General features: G+C 42.5%; 1 long non-coding RNA gene across 1 annotated transcript; it reads right to left on the bottom strand.

Annotated features, from left to right (window-relative positions):
- Positions 1-1,347: 1,347 nt before the first annotated feature.
- On the bottom strand, positions 1,348-7,476 carry LOC144322727 (uncharacterized). The gene is made up of 2 exons (XR_013388363.1): positions 7,368-7,476; positions 1,348-1,711 (listed from the first exon to the last, which is right to left on the bottom strand). It is a non-coding gene; the product is annotated as an uncharacterized LOC144322727 (long non-coding RNA).
- Positions 7,477-19,656: the final 12,180 nt, after the last annotated feature.

The raw sequence follows: 19,656 nt of genomic DNA, 5'->3' as shown, positions 1-19,656 counted from the left end.
ACCACAGCACTGAGTGTGGGCTTCCGGAACCCTTGTGGAGAACTTCTCATTCCAGCACAGCGTTTCAAGGAGGAGACAGGGCTCCCTTAGGGGGCTGGCCAACAAAAGAAACAGTTAAAGGATAAAGTCATACCAGGCATGAAGCCAAACCCCAAGTAGCCCTGGGGGTCACTGGCTGAGAACAGGCTGTCAGGGGCCTGCCAATCGGTCATTTATGCAGCTCCCTCTGTGCCTAAGACTGTACTTAGTCAATTGAGACCACAGTCCCTGCCCAACACTCAGTAGCATGGTGAGGAGAAAGGGTAGAGGCTCTATAGATATAAAGCTGCAGATTCAAATGTTGGTCCTACCATTAAGTATCACTTACCCAAACTAAATCTCCTAATTCTGTCAAAAGAGAGACAGAGAGAAAGGGTGGGGGGAGGCAGGCAGGCAGGGAGGAAGGAAGGAAGAAAGAGAGAGAAAGAAAGAGAGAGAAAGAAAAATGCTGTTACAGGAACTAAATGAAATAATATATTTAAAGCATGATTCCTTGCACACGACATAACTTTTTAAAATATTAGTACCCTTCCTTACAGTCACTCCCTGTTAGCATGAGAATCTCTTTGTTACTAAGCTCAGAGGTCCTAAATTTGTGCAAATTCATATAAATTAGCCCTACTGTTGTCCCCAAATGAATATAGATTTAATAAACACTTAACATGTCGGGAATCACTCACCTTGGTGAGTGCAATGAGGAGTATCTTCTCCTATTGAACACGTTGTATTCACCTGGAAATGTCTTTGATAACCGTGTCCCTCATTGCTTGCAGAAGCCTTTAATATTCTTTAATTTAAACTTTCAAAAATCAGAATCCTAGTGGCCTAGAAGATAGGTTTCCAACCAGTTGGGCCTAAATGAAAATCTCAGTTCTATCAATTACCCAATTACTGGTTGTATGGTTCTTGAAGTGTTATTTCATCTCTGAAACCCAAATTCCTTAGCCATAAGTGAAAATATCCATATCTTATGAAGTTTAAATTTTAAATGACATGACATACATGAGATTATCCAGCCCAAGGGTTACTCATTAGCTTCATTCATTCATTCATTCATTCACTCATTCACTCAACAAATATGTATCAAGCACTTCCAGTGGGCCAGGAGGTATTCTGGGGGCTGATGATACAGTTGGGAACTGAATAATGCCTTGCCCTCCTGGATCCTGTACAATAGTAGGGGAGCAGGCAATAACAAGATAAACCAAAAGATTTCTCTCAGCTGGAGCAAGTTCTGTGGAAAAAAAAAAAAAAGCAGAATAATAGGATGAACAGTGATAAGATGGCGGTGCTAGAAATAAACACTGATTCTTTCTCCTTTTGTTCACATGGTTCTTCTCTTTTTGAATCCCAAAGTCTCCCACCCTCTGACCACGGGTCTCCAGGAAGGATAAACAAGAGGTTATAGTCCTGTTGAATTGAGTCATCTGACATCCTTTAAATAAAGTTGTGGACACCAATAGAAGAGTCCATGGTCAACAGGATGGACAGTTTGGGTGTCGCTTTGGAGATCCTTGGAGACTCGTAGCTATGCTGTCTCCGGGCTTGTCATGGTTGACACTACAGAGGCAATTCTTGGGGAATGACACTTCCCCCCAAAAGAGGCAGTCCTCAATAATGCCATCTTTGTTGCAGCAGAACATCAGTGACCTTGTTCTGAGCTGGATTCAAGCTGAAGGGAAAGAAGGGAACGGCCAGCTGTGAAAAGATCAATTTGTTTCCAATCCACTCTTTCTTACCGTCAGAGTGGCTGGCTCCCCACATTGGCTGGGTCTGTCAGGGACAGATGCCAAGTAGGGCACAAACTGAAGAAACACCCCCTGTTCCCACTGAAGCAGGAGCATTCAGCCTTCTGAGCAGAGTCTGTGGTATTAGCCATCACCCAGCTGTACTGCTTTGGGGAGACACAGGTTGGGGCAGCCAGGAGGGAGACCTCAAGTCTAATTCAAAGCTATACCTCCTCAAATCCTATTATTCACATCTGAAAATACCCAGAGTGGGCTGGATGTAAGCAAGTCGGCATCCCATATACCATAGTTGGAAGGGTAAATGGGTGTAACTTCTTCAGAGTCCCACGTGACCATATCTATGGGAATTGAAAGCTTTGTTGCAGCCAGTCCACTTCTAGGAATTTATCCTTTGAGTAAATTCTCAGAAGTCCACCAAGATAAAGTCACAGGGATATTTACTGCAGCATTGTTTGCAATAGCAAAAGTCTAGAATCAACTGAATGTTATGGTATAGCTAAAAAGAATGAGGCACACATAGGTTTATGTAGAAAGAGGTCCAAAAGAAAAAGGAGTAAGGCAATGTGCAATTCAGTATGGATGGTCAAATCCATTTGTTAGCTATGAAGCTAATCCCTCCATCAGTGTATATGTCCTGTTGTATCTCTGCTTATACTTCCATCTAATCCCACTCCACTTCTAGGATCTGATAAGACTCATGTAGCAAATGGACTCATGTAGGGACCTATGAGTGTGTGAGATGCTGGGGGTAAGTGGAAACCATCCGTAGGTAGAACAGTAGAGTGAGAAGCCTTGCAAGCTTCTGTAACTCCATCCTGTGTGTCGGTTTCCCTGGGCCAGGATGACACAGAATCAACAGCCAGATGAGTAGAGAGTTGCTTATTGCTTATATGGTTTTTGACTTTTCCTGAGCTCCTTCTGGATGAGCAACTGAGACCACTCAGAGTACTTTCAGCATCATCATAATGGTTGACCCATTTCCTTCTCTCACCAAATAGCACAGAGAACAAATGTGAAGGAATCTAAGAGAAAGAAAAGTTCATATTTGCACAAAAAGAATTTTCCCTCTTCCAGCTTTAAAATATCCAGACGTTTTCCAGTTGCAAATGTGACCAAATTCACAATGAGCACCAAATGTTGAAGAAAAAAATCATTCTTCCCACCCTGCCACTAATCAGCTGTGGAATTTTGATGGAGCTCTCTGCTCTCCCTGGGTGTCAGTCCCGTGGCATGCCGGGAGAGGCTTATACAGAGCACCTGCGCCACTTCTCTCCCTGCTTGCACTGACACACAGGGCTAATCAATCGTAGCATTCTCTCCGACAGATCCCAGATGATTCCTCCGAATCCTTCTTGATATAGAACTCAAGGATTCTGTAGTTCTGTTCTGGAGTTCTGTATCAAGGATACAGTCACCAAGGATGACTCCAAGCCGATATTAAAGATAACGTTCATTGCATCCTCCAGACTAGATGATCTCTAAACTTTATTCCAGATTTAACATACCGTTTTCATAATTCAAGGATTCATCTGAATCCAAGCTTGTTCACGAAGTCAAGCAGGATTGCAAAAACACATGTGAGTTATTCCCACTTCTGAGTTGTAGAATCTGGCGATCCATGTAAGTCAATATGAACTTGACTTCTAATTGCTTTCCATTATTATCTCGTTGTCATGACCTGTACAACCTTGCTGCCTCTCTGGGGAGCCTTAATTTAATTATAGAAAGGTTATCTCATATGGCAATTTTCAAAGTCCACTGCACTATACCCACAGAGGTACTCAAGGGTTTTCCAAGGTCCCCAGTTGGCAGATAGTGTTAAGGGAATTTTTAGATTCTCAACTTTCATTTGCACTCTTTCTCAAGAATCTGAGAATAAGGAGTCTCCTTTTCATAAATACCTTTCACCCACTTTACGAAAGGAAGCCACACCTCTCACTCATCTTGAGTTGCCTTGGGGTATAAATTTCTCTGCGAGACCAAACAACAGTACAATTCAGAGTTCTGTTTTAATTGCTGAGAAAGTGAATGGCTGCTGATCTAGTAGCAAACCGTGTTGCAAGTCAGAAGATTTCCAGTGCTTTGGTTACAACAAAACCAGAGGGCAACCTAATTAGAACGTCAGTTAAAAAGCATTTTGAATGATTTTTGGCATACAACCTGGTAGAAGATTATAACATTGCTATCACAATAGTTCTCCTTGTCTCATCTATTAATTGCTGTGAATGAGTTTCTCAGTGCTTACAATGAAAAAATGAAAACCAGGAATGGAATTTATATAATACCATCTCATGCTACCAATAATGTATATTCCTTAACAGAAGATTGAAGAAAAATCCATCTCTTTCAGAAAGCATTTCCAAGGGCACCTGGGCGGCTCAGTCCGTTAAGCGTCCAACTCTCGATTTTGGCTAAGGTCAGATCTCGGGATCATGGGATCAAGCTTTATGTTGGGCTCCACACTGGGTGTGGAGCCTGCTTGGGATTCTTTCTCTCTCCCTCTGTTCCTCCCCTGCTTCTAAGAAAGAAAAAGAGACAAAGAAAGAAAGAAAGAAAGAGAGAAAGAAAGAAAGAAAAGAAAGCAAGAGCAAGCAAGCATTTCCAATAAGCCTCTGTTTCATGTCACAAATATTCATCAAAATTTTATTAAGTGTATAGTGGATTTATCAATTTATTATTTCTAATAATCGCTATAATAATTCAATCAGAAGAAATTGCCTTGTGCTAGAGCCTTATACTTACAGAACATTAAAAAAATTAATATCGATTTATATACATCTTATGTTTTAGAGGAAGAGGATAACGTGATCAGTGAAAGACTTTCAAATATAAAAATACACATAATAAACTCCTATGGAGGAAGTGGAATGGAAATACACATTCAAGGAGGAAAAGAAACTATGTAAGTTTTCAACTGTTAAGAAACATCTTATTCACATATTTCTTAATGGATAAATAGCACCAAATCACTATGGAATTTAGATTTTGTGAAATCTATTTAAAAGAGTTTTATTTTTAAATGTATTTTTAATATACTTGAAGTTATATCCTTTGCAACTACTTAAACAGACAACAAAAGCATTTGTCAACTTAAAAGGTAAATGGTTTTCCAAGATTACTTTAGGAGGTACAAAACAAACTCTTGAAGACTACTATATTTACCACTTGAAGATTTATTGTATTTACCTTTACTGTATTTTATCATCTTTTCAATAATTATAACAGGACAGATCAAATGGCAGGTGTTTAAAGGGACCCTATTTGTTGATAAACTAATCTGTGTAAAGGCGGTAAGAATGACACATTTTCTAAGTATAAATGTTGCTTGTCAAGTTGGGCTGAGAGCGGACTAGATCTGGGCCTGGTTGTCAGTCTCAGTCCAGTATTGCTACACCTGAACCCACCTTCAAGGGTAACTACAAAGTTACCCTTTGTAACTGGGCACCATAGCTTGATTAGGATATTGAAAGATTTTTAAACCCAGGGCTTTTGTTGAGAGATTAAAAAAAAATATATTTAATTATAAAATATAATGCTGGTGCTTTGGAATCAATGCCTTATCTGGAGAACACAAGCAAAGGAATAAATATTTTAAAATCATTTTTTAGGATGCTCTTGCCTTCTTTGGTCAATTCCATGTGCTCTCCTTTCTGGGAAGATTGCTGAACTGGGGTGAAGGCAAGTCAAGGAGGTGGTAGGAGGAAAAAATGTGTGTCATCTCTCTGCTGTTGCTTTAGTTTTAAGTGGGGTTTATTTATCCACTGACTCATTCAGTAACTTTACCTAAACACTCAGTCGGTGCCAACTTCTGGGTTAGGATCTGGAACTCCCAAGGCCAAGAAGATGCAGGTTCTGCCCTGAAGAGCTCAGAGGTTACTAAGGGAAAGGTCAAGAAGTAATTAAGATACTCTGCAGTAAGCATTTTATTAGAAGAACCATCAAGGTGGTAGGGATCAGAGAAGGGTGGAGAGACCTATCCTGTAAGAGCTGGTGATGTTTGAACAGGTTTTAAATAAGTGAGAAGTAAGAGCAGTTCCAGCAGGAGGCACAGTACATACTGTAAGATGGCAGCAGCATGTGCCATCATGACATCTGAAGAATGGAAAATACATTGTGGCTGATGCAGTGGGTAGAATCAGGAGGCAGGGACAGGAGATGTAGCTCAAGAAGGAAGTTGGGGAGAGGTCACAGAGAGCCTTGAAAGCCTTATCCTTTGCGCAATGGGAAGGTACATGACTAGATCAGGATTCTAGGCTGATGAGTCTGGGTGTTCGTGGGTTCAAAGATTTTTTTTTTTAATGTTTATCCTAGTGATGGATGCAAACCGATTCTCCAGAAACCCTTAGCTGACCTCTCAACAACATCTTCTTCTTCAAAAAGGCTCTGATTCTATGGCATTCAGTGCATCCAGTAAATGTTTTATACTAAGAAGAGGAGGGAATGAACCAGAAAGTTAGCTACTCATTTGTTTTATCAGTGTTTATCAGTGCCTCGTCCCTTACATGTGGTTCCACACATTTTTTTTCTCTCTACAATATATTTGTCAAGTGAGAACTATGAGCCCCACCTTAGTAACGTATACACTGAGTTACAGGTGGGCTGAGTAAGTTGGCCAAGGTGAGACTGCTGTAAGAATTAGACTCTCTGCAAACCCGGGCAGCCTGGCTTACACAAACTATTCTTCTGTTCTGGACTGTGAGAATAAAAACACATCAAACCAGTAAGGAGAACCCTTCTAGAGATGAATTTGGCCTGCCCTTGGCTCCCTTGCAAGTGAAGGGGTTCTACACATATGTGCTCACAGGCCAAGTCTGGAGATGAAAGGAACATGAGCTCTAGGTCCTGCTGAGGCCAGGGTCACAGAGAGTCTTTTCACTGCTATTGCTTCTATTCCTGAGCTGGAACTGCCAGGTCCAAAGGATGGTCATCCTCGTTCCTCTCCTAATCTCACTTCAGTAAATAGCATCACCATCTACTGAGCCTCCACCTCCAGGATGCTGCTTTTCTCTATTTCATTTCCCACATCTGATCGATCACCAAACCCTGGCAAGCTTGTCTCTAGTATCACTAAAACCTTCCATATCCTTCCATCCCCACAGCTCCAACCCTGGCCCAAAACACCATCATCTCTTGCTTACGTGACTCTGACAGCTCCTCGGTGGTCTCCCTGACTCCAATTTGCCTTCTTAACTCTGCTTCATCCTGCAGCCAGGATGATATTTCTAAGACATGAATGAATCTATCCTTGCCCCTGCCTTGTTGGCATCCTGGAATGGCCTCTCATCACTTGGCTGCAGGAGAGATCGAAATCCTTCACATGGCTTTCAAGGCCTGCGTGAGAACCTACCAACCACCTTGCCCTTCTCACCAGCTCAACCCCAATTATCCCTCTGTTCCCTGCCAGCTTTTCTAGAATGCAGGATGCCCTTTCTCACCTCCACATGCTGATCCCTCTGCCCTTCTCCAACTCCCATCCTTCTTTCCTTCCCTTTCTACTATAACTCATCATGTCCAAGACTCTGTTCAGGGGTAGCGCTCTCTAGCAACCTTGCTCCACTCCCACCCACGTAGATCTTGTACCTGCTTCATCATGGCACTCATCACATTGTATCACAACTGTCCCTTTGTCTGTCTCCTCCCTGAGCTATAAGCCTCTTCAGGGCAAACCCTGTGGTTCATCTAAATTCCTCACTGCCCAGAACAGAGCTAAATATAGAACAAATGATCAGAATCTATGTATTAAATATCCTCATTGTCATCTTCACCTCATAATGGACATCATATGTTCTCATAATGGATGCTGTATTTGCAAACAGTGTGATTGCAAAATTTAAATGAGCTTGAACTTTGTCATTAACTCACTAGGGCCACCCCAGCCTCCCTCTCCTGCACATGGTGAAGAGGCTTCATTGTCTTTATGAGACCATGTTCCCTTAGCAGGGGAACCAACTCATCCTGCTAATTGGAAACAGAGGCTAACAAATGCTTTCTCCACAATTTTAAAAGTCTGAGCAGACCTTCTGACTGTGGATGAGAACATAATGGATTTTTCACACCTGCTTTTCCAAAAACAGAAAGGAATCCACTCCAAGCTCTGCAGAAGAAGAGTTCTTGCAACTTTTCCTTTTTTGGGGAAATCTTCCAATACTGTGGGCCCCAGGCTACTGAGTGGAAACCCACTTCCTCACTTTTGCCTCCTTCCCAACACACACACAAAGATCGAGAAAGAGAAGCAGGTATTTGAAGATTTCCTTTAACCAAGGATTGACCCAAAGAAGGGTTGTGTCTCATAAGTTCTTTCAAGGAAAAGGCACACTGGGCTGGCTAAAGGTCAAGAAAGAAGATGAAAAAGGACAGACACAGGGTGGTCCAGATGCCCAAGCCCTTTCCACACTGTGACACACAGCTGTTTGGGAGAAGTTTTGGAAATCTGATCCTAAAATATATCATGACGTCACTGAACATTCTTTTTATCATGATGAAGCACAGAACAATACGCGTCCTATGGTAAATGCCTGTGGCAGAAGCCCAAGATTTAGTGCTCTGACTCCTTGGTTACACCACTGTTGAGCTTTCCGAGTATTTCTATTCTAATATAAAACAAGCCTTGGATGGATATTGCATTACGTGGGTAGGGAAAAGAATTCCAAGGATATTTGTTCCCACCACTTTCAGGAACTGTTGTTATGCCATACCGACGGAGCATACGGAGCGAGATAAAGATGCACGGTTTTAAACCCTCCAGGGCTTAACATCTAGGAACTTCCATTTACTCACTTGTAATATGGAACTAGTAACATCTGCCCGCAATTTGAGAAGATTCCATGAAAAAAGAAATGTGTAAAACAATTATGCCAGTGCCTGGCACATGCAAGTTCATAGTAAATGTTACCTTATTTTATAATCGCATGGGAGAGGCACATATGGAAGGATTATTTACGATCCTGGCAAAGGGAGTGATCAGGGAACAGAGACACAAGTAAAATACAGAGAGGCGTTCTGAGCGGATTATCGAAGAATGACTCACAGAGCAGGTGGCACTTAGGCTGAGCATTGGAGAATGAAATGACATTTTAGATAGGATGACAAGGCTGTCTTCCCAAAAGTCTGTGTAACTGAAGCACATCACTTGAGTGAGGAAAGACACATTTCTTGGCTCAGCTAGTTACTATTGTGTCATTTGTTAACATTATCAAATCTTTTCCATGTGTTTCTGTTTCCTATCCAAAAATAGATTACAAACGAGAAACTGAGATTCTAGTTCCCAGAGCATCCTCATTAATTTGTCTCTTTCATGAATGCCAATGACTACAGGGTGTTAAGTTGCTGCAGAGTGATGATACGGTGACTCAATCTTTTTTCTCCGGAGACTGGAAACAGCCATCAGTCCCCTGGGGATGGAGGGAAGAAGGACATCATCTTATTGGAGAGTCCTTGGGAAAAAACAAGAATGGTACCCTAAGTGGGTAGAGAATCAGTAGCCTCTCTGGCACGCATAAGTTCTATAAAAGGCTAGCATGTGTAGCAAACATTGTGTGTGGACTACAGCTGCAAGGGCACATGACTACAGGAAGTCCTTTGCCTAGTGGGGTGCACATGGGTAGGCTGGTGGTGCCCAAGTCATTGTAGGCAAGCAGCCAGTTCTCACCAGAGCCAGCCATGGGCAGATCCATTGAGTTCCATGAAACTCCCTATTCCCCAGTAGACACTGTCCTTTCCAGAAGGTCAGCAAAGCTGAATAAATGCTTTGTCCTCTGCCGAGCACACCGTATTCATCATAATCTAGTCCAGCCATATATCTCCCTTATGGATCCCATATTCATCCCTCCTGAATTATTCACTGCTCCAGAACATTCTTCCGTGCCTCCTTGCCTTTGCACGTGTTGTGTCTTCTACTAGAACATCCTTTCCCAGTTGCTTTGCTCTCAAGATGTTTTAAGACTCAGTGTAGAGATAAGTCAACTAATCCTCTGTCTAGCCTGGGTTAGATGACCCTAGCTTGTACCTACCTCTGCCATGGGATTCGTTCTGCTGGATTGTAACAGCCCCATTACTCATCTTTTCCACACTTGAATGTACATGCCCCAAGAGCAGAGACTGGATGTTTAGGTCCCCATTGCCTAGCATCATACATAGTATACTCAAATGAATGTTTGTGGAATAAATGAGCCAATGAACCAGTTACAATATGGGTAGACTCACATGGAACAGAGAGATAAGAGGGCCCCACTGATCCTTATTCCTAAAGAGTTCTATTTTCATCCTATAAATTGTTCCAAACCTCAGGGGAGTATTGCTCGCCACCCTGTCATATTGCCACCCAGGAGAGAGGTCTACACATAGAAAGAATTAGTCATCAACTAAAAGGTAAGATCTGAGGGGCATGGCCAGATCTGTTACCTACCAAAATTTCTTCCATATCCCTGACCAAGATCTTCCACATTCAGGAACAAGTTCATTGATCCCCCACGGTGGCAGGGACTGTCTAGCTCTTCATAAAATGTGTTTCCTCACTTTCCTAAGACCCCTAGATAAACTCATAATTCTAGCCAATGGAATGCCACTACTACAACTGTTCCATAATCCCACACATGCATTCCTCCTCGTTCTTTTTACTTCTGCTGGCTTATTGCAAGTAAGCATGATCTCCATGGAAGTCAAGGACATATAGCTATAGATGGAAACATTCTGATATGACTGCTTGATGGAGAGTCAGCCCTCTAACAGGGCTCTGTGTGGACAACATAGAAATTTATGTTGTGTTAAGCCACAGAAATTATGCAAGTTATTTTTGTTCCTGTTACAGCAACTGTTTAATTCTACCTACACATATGTTACCCTTGAGCCTATGGCACTATTCATCAGATAAACATAAGAGCAAGGATTTTAAGAGGATGGGCCACAATGAGGGCAGAAAACACCCAAAGCTTGAGACAGAGGTGGCAGTGGCCACCTGTTTGCTAGAGGGCAATTCCAAGAGGGGTCCTAGATCCTTCCATCACTCCTCATGTAACTCTTCTTGGGTTAGCCATGCTTTCTGCGCTAGTGAGGGGCATCTAACTTGATGGTGAAGACCCAGGCCGTGAAGAGAATGAGACCTAGCTCGAATCCTGGTTTTGTCACTTAGTGGCTCTGTGCCCTAGGGTCAGCCAGCTTCACTTGCCCTGGATTAGAAGAGCTCTCAAGTGGAGATGCTAACCTACACATCTCTGTTTCAGAGTCACATGAAAAAATAGTTGTTAAACACATAACAATATTTGTAATATTATAACCACTCAATAATTAGCACCCATCTTTACTCTTTCCTATGAAATACAAACTCCTACAAAATTTGTAACATTTCTGTTTTGTTTTGTTTTTTTTTTAATTATAGACTACTTGCCACCTGGAAAGCACAAGGAAAACATCCAGTCCCTGCCCTCAAAAGAGGATATCAGCATCCTTTGGCTTCTATTTCTCACCTTTCTTTCCTTTGATAGCTAGAGCAGCAAATGAGCCCCTCTCCTTGCCTGTCTTGGGATACATTTGCGTTTGGAAGGTCATAGGCCAGCCCAGAGAGCACAAGGCAACTGTGGGTCTCTCAGAGCCAGAGCTGCTGTGGATGTAATCCGATCTGACCACAGAGAATGTGATTAAGTGAAACCCCATCTGCTGTGAGCCTTCCCATGTTCCCAGGAGGGACCAGAGCAGGATATGAGGCGGCGGCAATCCCGAGGTAAGGGGTCTGTGCGGAAATGGTGAGATCCCCCACGTGTAATGTGTCTCACCGCAGGCCTGTGTGGGTCTCCCCCAGCATGACATCATCCTGGAGTTCACCAGGGCTCAGATCTGCTCACACTCTTCCTTGCATGTGGGCAAGGGACTTGGGGCGTACGTGAGTGTGAGCATGTCTGTGTGCAGTGTGCATGTGTACATGTTATGTGCATGTGTGTGAGGTGCTAGAGGGTATAAACTAGGATTCCTCAATCTCAGCCCTATTGGCATATTTGTATTGCATAAGCCTTCGGTTTGCATGGGACGCATTACAGGATGTTCAACAGCATCCCTGGCCTCTATCCACTAGTTGCCAGTAGCACTCCCACCCAAGTTGCGACAGCCAAAAATATCTCCAGTCATTTCCAAATACCCCCTGGGGAGGAAAATGCCTTCCCTCCCAGGTCAGAAGCACTGGCATAAACCAAAGAGTGAAACAAATCAACCCCTTTTTATCAAAGACAGGAGAAAGAATTCAAGAGGAAAACAAAATACATTAAGTCCCCAGATCCTTATCTAGTTTTAGAAATGAAGTAAAAGCTGGTAAGGAAGCTTTGTTCAGATATTTGTTAAATAAAGAGAAAAATCTAGAAGCGATAATAATTTCCAACTATTTAGCACTTCATGTGTCCTAAGTGCTTTATTTCACTGACTTTTTAAAAATTATTTATTATTTATTTGAGAGAAAGCATGGGCAGAGGGAGAGGCAAAGAAAGAGAGAGAAGCAGACTCCCTACTGAGCAGGGAGCCTGACATAGAGCTCGATCCCAGGACCCTGAGATCATGACCTGAGCTGAAAGCAGATGCTTAACTGAGCCACCCAGGTGCCCCATCTCACCAACTTTTAACAACAGCCCTGCATGTAGCTGTTTTTACCTCCATTTCATGGAGGGAAAAACTGAGACTTGGGGAGATGACCAGTCTCGCCCAGAAGCATTCAGCTCTAAAGTAACAGCTGGGATTTGAACCCAGGTCTGCATGATATAAAGCACAAATTCAGAGCAGTTGGGTTATCTTAGGGCGTTATTTTGGAGTCGTGTATGCAACATGATAAAAATTTTAAAGTCTGTGATTTAAACCAGTGAGTATTTGATGAGAACTACTACACTCAGCGTCAGCCTAGACAGAGGTGGGTGGATTTGAGTGGAAGAATCAGACTTCCCATGCTCTTACTTAGGCAAGAGTAACCAACCCACGTTTATAAGTCAACAAGAGATAGCACATAATTAACCCCTAAGGGGGCAGTACACGTTAAAGGCATAGAAAATAAATAGTAGGACGAAGAGAAAGAGCATGTTTCAAAGATTGGGTTTCTAATATTCTGTCCCTGAATTGGGTGGCCGGTACACCTGAGGCTCCTCAGTGATGACGTGGAGCCGACGGCTTGTACTTGGCATTGAAGGGTGCTGGGATCTAATTCCAGCTCCGACACTTAACAGCTGTGTGGCTTTGGGCAAAGCACTTTACCATAGGGAGCCTCAGCTAACTCCTCAGCAAAATAGAGACTAAAACACTCAGTTCTCACACCAGTTAGATGGGCACATTTCAGAGTTCATCTGCCTTGGTAACTCCTCAAAGGGCAGCCGTACAGTGGTGATAAGCAGGGACTCTGGGGGCCAGATAGTCTGGATTTGAGTCCTGGCTCACCCTTAGTCTTATCAGTTGTACGACCTTAGACATCTTTTTTTTTTTCCATTTTAAAACCTTAGACATCTTATCTAACTTCTCTGAGTTCCTAAGCTATCTCCTTAATTAAAAAGTGGAAATAATAGTGATGATAATAATAACTCTCTGATAGGTTATGAGGATTTAATGAGTTTAGCACCTGTAACGCTTTAAAGTCCATAACACAAAATAAATATTATATCAATATGTTTTAAATGAATAAAGTAAAAATTCACATCCCCACTGTGAAAATCGCAAAGGAAACCAGTATCATGAATAAAGAAAAATGGCTTATGTTATTTTTTTTCTATCAATAGCAAGGTATTTTTAAATGGCTAAGCATTTTCTGCAGAAATTAGTTTTGTCTACAAAGGGTCATTAAATTATTTTTTTAATACAAATTTTAAAAAAATACTCACCCCTCAGGATTGAACTAAGTCCAGGAAATGGGAACTAATATAGAGCATCACAGCCACTTGGTTCTTGTTTTACCACACTCATCACTGTTTTGTTTATGACTATATGCTTTCTGTGTGTATTTATGTGTTTAATGGTCATCTCACCCATGAATCTGAAAGTTCACTGAGAGTGAGGACTGTGCCTTTTACTCACTGCCTCTCCAGCACCTGACTTAGTGCCTTGCACATAATAGATATTCGTTAAAAAAAAAAAAAAAAAAAAAAAAAAAAAAAAAAGCTGAATGATTAGAAAACGTTAATGCACTCTTTCTCCCTGCATTTTCTTATAAGATAATGAATCTTCTGATCCTGGAAGCACTGAAGCAATGGAAAACATTAGGTTCTCTATACCTCTGTGTCCTATCACAGCCTCTTATGGTGACTTTCACTACAACACATATCACATTGTTCTGCAATTACCTAAGTTTCTCTGTGTGTCTTCTCCTATGGGGTGATAAACAACCACAGAGCTGGAAAGATCACCCTTTAATCTCTGTGACATGGTGACATGGCCCCGTTACTGATACCCATGGTGGGACATATGTCTGAATCCAGTAGATAAAGTTGATAAAATAAAGACATTGACGTCTTAGAGGGAGGGCATCAATGACCAGACTACAACTCAGACACAATTACCACTCTGATATCTTCCTATTCAACTCACCAATTCTAGGCTTCAGCAATTCTAACTGCTACCAACTCTGTTCATGCAACATCCGACCATAAGGAACAAAGGATTGCATTCATTATTTTTATTTCTACAGAAAAACATAAACAATCAATAATTCTCTATTAAATGAAATTGGCTGATTTTATAAGGAAAAAGTGTGAGCAGGTTTTTTCACATCCAAGCTTGTGATTCAAAGATATTTAGATTCAACCATTAATAAAATAAATGTCTACAGAGTGCTTACTGTGTGCCAGCCACTTAGCAAGGGGCTGGTTAAATCTCATTGGATCATTCATGACCTAGAGAATGACCTTGCCATGGGGCATTCTTCTCAGCTACCCAAAGGAAACCGGAAGTTCTTATTGCATTGTTTGGGTTAGAGAGCACAAAAGGACTCAGAAGTCTTGGAGACAAACTCTCCATCCTTTGACCTCAGTGCTTTTGGAGAAGGGAACTCTTCATGCACAAAGAAAATAGTTATTAAGCCACAGATACTTCCTAGCCACAAGGTAGACTCCAAAGCAGGTGCCTGGGCATCAGGAAGTCTGGCAGATTTATAGGTCTCATCTGTCCAACCATCATGTAACTCCCTTGACACACAACTTCCTTCATGACTTCATTTGTGATTGTTCTCCATGGGAAGGAAGAAGGAAATTGGCATTTTCCGTGTCTGTCTGCATGGTAGCTTTGTGTCTGTAGCCCTATAGTAGATACAATCCTCATGCAACACTGGAGCATAGGAAACATCTCATTTCTCTCAACCCTGCCTTTCTGCTCTTACATCCTCACCCAGGTAACTATTAAAATGGAAGAAAAAAAAAGTAATCATAATAAAATAAAAGTCACCAAGTATCTGGTAAAATTCAATCTCAACTCTGATGGGGAGTTGTTCCTGGTTTATTCAGGTGTCCAGGGGTCCTACATGTCCCAGAATATCTAGGAACCACTGTATACTTCCCTCAGCTCTGACTGTGGCAGATTTCGTCGCTGTGCAAGGCTGCACTCCTAGAAGTGAGTGCCTCTGCTCTGTGCACACCCAGTGCTCTGCGCACTGTGGTGCTGGGATCTTAGCAAGGCCTAAGTTCACTAGTTGAACTAATATGTAAGTGCCATCTTTGTAGGTCGAATGTAGTCGAATGCCAGCAGTTTCACATAAATCATGTTAGATTAACTGTGCAAACAAGACTGCAACTGGCCAAAGAACCAAAGTACTTCCATATCCTTTAGAAGCATCCACTCACTACCCATTCCCGCTCCTTAAACCAGGCTCCCAGAAGATCTCTCACTGGCAACACTATACTAGCCTAGACGAGCTACTGGTGGAATAGGCTTCAAAGTAAGCCCCCTCTGCTGGCTTCTACAATGCAGCTGTCTCACTGATTCATTCTGGCCCCCACGCCCCTGCCGTCCATGGGGATTATCAAGGCTTCACCATGACTTCCTTATAAAGTATTTCCAGGGAGGAAGTCTTCCATCATCTGCTTCAAACAATGAGTCATGTATCTATACTTACTGCAGAGCACTCCCCGTGTACCATCCTTCTGCGAGTCAGGCTGCTTCCTGGCCTGGGCAGGTGTTCTAAAGAATTTAGGAAGCCTTTGAACTTCCCTTACGAAGGAGGCTCTCTGAGACAGCATCTGAAAGACTGGCTTGGCATCTCACTCTGGGGCTCCTCTAGTCCCCAGATACCACAGCTCCATCTGTCACCAAGTGAATTGGAAACCTGAGGGAAGCAGGTGAGAGAGGACTCGCGGATTGGGCACCGCAGCAGGGAAGCAGAGAGGTGCTCCCTCTTCTCAATCACCCCCTTACGTCTTTTCCAAGTAGAAGAAACTCCATGTGAAGGATTTTCTAAGACATAAACCCCTCTGGTTTCTGTGAGTCTTAACAGAAATCCAAACCAGTCGCTTCCTCCATGTGAAACATTGCTCTGGGAGTCAGCAAAGCTGGATTTTAGTGCAGCTGACCACAATTCACAGTGTGTGGGCAAAGCCGGCCACTGCTCTGAGCCTCCTTTTCTTATCTCTTCCCTGAGCACGATGATCTCGTAGCTCTTTCAGCTTGACAAAGTATACTGGAGAGGAGTCCTCGGAGTTACAGATGAGCAACCACCCAGATAAGCCTGACACTTATTAGGGTCGGGCTGGGTCCAGAATGATAAGGATATAATGTGTAAGTCCAGGTTCACCCCTGTCTCCGAGCTAAATCACTCAACACCGCAAAACTCCCACATCAAGAGGCCCCTTCAAAACTGTCGGGCTACTGGGGGAGGCTGAGCTCCCTCCAGCTTCCATTCCTTTCCCTGTCTTCCAAACAGTATCTAAAAAGTCATATTAAAGGAGCTGCAATAAGAAGATATTTCAAAATCCAGTGATAAACGGAATGATCCTTTTAAAGGCCCTGCTGTGCACCAGGCAGACATGGTCCCTTTGGGTCTTCCTATTAGTTTCCTACGGCTACTGTAACAAATCAGCACCAGTTTCATGGAACAGGAATTTATTCCTCATAGAGTTGGAGAGCAGAGTCTAAAATGAGTTTTATCGGGCTAAAATCAAGTTGTCCACAGGGCTGGTTCCTTCTGGAGGCTCTGGGGGAGAATCAGTTCCTTGCTTCTTTCAACTTCTGGAAAGGGCCAGCAGTCCTTGGCATGTGGCCACATCACTTCAATCTCTGGTCACTCTGCCTTCTAGTCTCCTGCAGTCAAATCATCCTCTGCCTCCCTTTTATAAGGTCACTTGTGATTGCATCCAGGATAATCTCCTGATGATGCAATCCTTACTTTAAGCACATCTGCAAAGTCCCTTTTGCCATATAAGGTAACATATATAGGTTCTGGGGAATTAGGTCATGGCCGTCTTTGGGGTTAGGGGGAGCATTAATCAGCCTACCATAGTCCTCCTGCCCACTTATGAAGTGAGTATTCTCACCCGGGTTTTACAGTCAGCGACACAGATGGGGCTCACAGCCGTGAAGGAATTTGAAACACTTTACACACTAATAAATGGCAGAACTGGGATCAAACCCAAGTCTGTCCAGTTTCAAATGATAGGCTTCTTCTGTTATGCCACCGTACTCATAAAACTGATGAAATAATACTCCATATAGACAGTTTCTACAGCAGAAACCAAGAAAACCAATATTTCGCATGGGGAGACCCTCTGTCACCCTGCTTATGTACTGGTTATGTGACTTTAAGCAAGTTTCTTGATTTCTCTTCACCTCAGTCTCACCCCAGTAATGTAGGGGGAACCTAGGTGTGAGAACAGAAGTAATGGTCATTGGGGTCATTGGGTGGCTCAGCAGTTGAGCATCTGCCTTCGGCTCAGGGCATGATCCCGGGGTCCTGGGATTTAGTCCCACATCGGGCTCCCCACAGGGAGCCTTCTCCCTCTGCCTATGTTTGTGCTTCTCTCTCTGTCTCTCTCATGAATAAATAAATAAAATCTTAAAAAAAAGAAGTAACATTCATTAATGCCTTATGATGTTATTAGTAAATATATGTGGGTATATTTCTCTTCCACTCTCTTCCTTCATCTTTAAACCAACACTGAAAGGTACTACGGGTAGCAATTTTTATCTGTCTCACTAATGGGAAATCTGGATTTCAAAGAACAGACATGATTTCCTCGAGGTAATTCACCTTGTAAATAGTCAAGCTGATGAAACCCCAAACTAACAGTCTTATGTCTCTTCATCATCTAGCCAATCGGTTAGTCAGTCATTTCATGGAAATGTTAACTGACTTCCCAGTGCTTTGGGATGGAAAGCAGAATTCTTGTCCTGGAGAAGCTCTCACAATCCCAATGGGGAAATTGATGAGTAAATCAGTGATAACGATAAAGTCTCTAATCATCTAATAAATCATTCCAAGAAAGTTGTTTTTTTTGTTTGTTTGTTTTTGTTGTTTTTGTTTTTTTTTTTTTTTTGTTATTTCCCTCCAAAATCTAATGTGGGTCTATGGCATTTTAAGAACCATAATGTGCGGGATGATATTCACAATAATTAATGAGTGGTATGGCATAGGAACCAACCATGAACAAATGCTGGTTATAGACATATCTGTTAATAAGCAGAGGAAAGGTATGATGCCTGCCCTCAAAGTGTTCATCGTCTAATGGAATAAAATATACAATGTGCTAAAAATGAAAAATGAAAGTCTAGATGAGAAGAGAAGCCCTTCTCTCTTGATGTTAGCTCATGGAAATGTTCTTGGAAGCACTGTGAAGTAAAATAAGAAATAGTACAGGAATTTGCCATATGGACAAAGTGGAAGAAAGGTTGTTCAAGGGACAGGGAATTGAATATGCAAAGTCTCAGGGCCCTCAAAACTATTTCTTTTGATTTTTTTTTTTTTTTTTTGAAAAAATTTAAGTTGCTAAGATCATAGGTGTGGCTTGTTTGGTAACCAGGACACTCAAAGCCAAGGAAAGGCAGGGATTTGCCCAAAGTCACACAGTAAGTTGATGTGCATCAGGACCTGAACCCATGCTAGGCCAAAGCTCCATCCACTCTGCTATACTGACCTTAGAAAATCCTCCTAATGGTTGGATTATGCAGCTGATTTGATTTGTGCTATTCCATCACACAGGAAAGTTCTCCTCTGGCTTGTGACTCATTCAATGATGCCTTTGAGTTTTTTTGTCCTTTGTTGTCTCAGGAAAAATGAGAAGAGATGGAGAAGAGCACTGAACAAAGAAAGACTTGCAGGCAGCAAGTTTGGGGAACCTTGCCTCTAAACAAATGCATCTAATTGAATGACTAGCCCATTGTGTTGGGTCAAAGCTCCTTCATTGCTTTGGGGAGAGATTTCTGGCAATTGTAGAGCCATGTGGGATTTCTGGACAGAAGTGAGCACACTAAATGAATCCCAAGAAGAGGAGGAGGTTGGAAACAGTAAAGGAGTGGCTAAGCAAGGGGTCCTGTGGGAAGGAGGTGCCAGGCTTCTCCAGGAAATAGATGCTTGACTGTCTCAGATACTGCTAGTCCTGGCCAACCTTCTACTCACTGGCTGCTCTATCTGAAAAACAAATGAAGTATTGCATTTCACAGACCTTCAAGGAAATGAGAATGATCTCACCTGAGGCAAAACCTCATGCTCCCTCTGGCCTCCAAACCACAGCCTCCACCAGCAGCCGGTGAGGGAGGATCACAAACAGGCAACAACATCGGTCTTTGGCAAAGAGCCCCATGCAGAGGTGGTGTTTACAAGCATTCACTCTACACTCTCACGTGGAGAAAAGCTCTTATAGTATCAAGAAGGACAAGACCATAGAGACTGGATGCCAAGAGGTGTGGCATCTGCCAAACAGGAGGATGAATGATT

Source organism: Canis aureus, chromosome 10 (genome assembly GCF_053574225.1).
Source record: "Canis aureus isolate CA01 chromosome 10, VMU_Caureus_v.1.0, whole genome shotgun sequence".
Classification (NCBI taxonomy): domain Eukaryota; kingdom Metazoa; phylum Chordata; class Mammalia; order Carnivora; family Canidae; genus Canis; species Canis aureus.
This window is presented reverse-complemented; position numbering and strand designations above follow the sequence as displayed.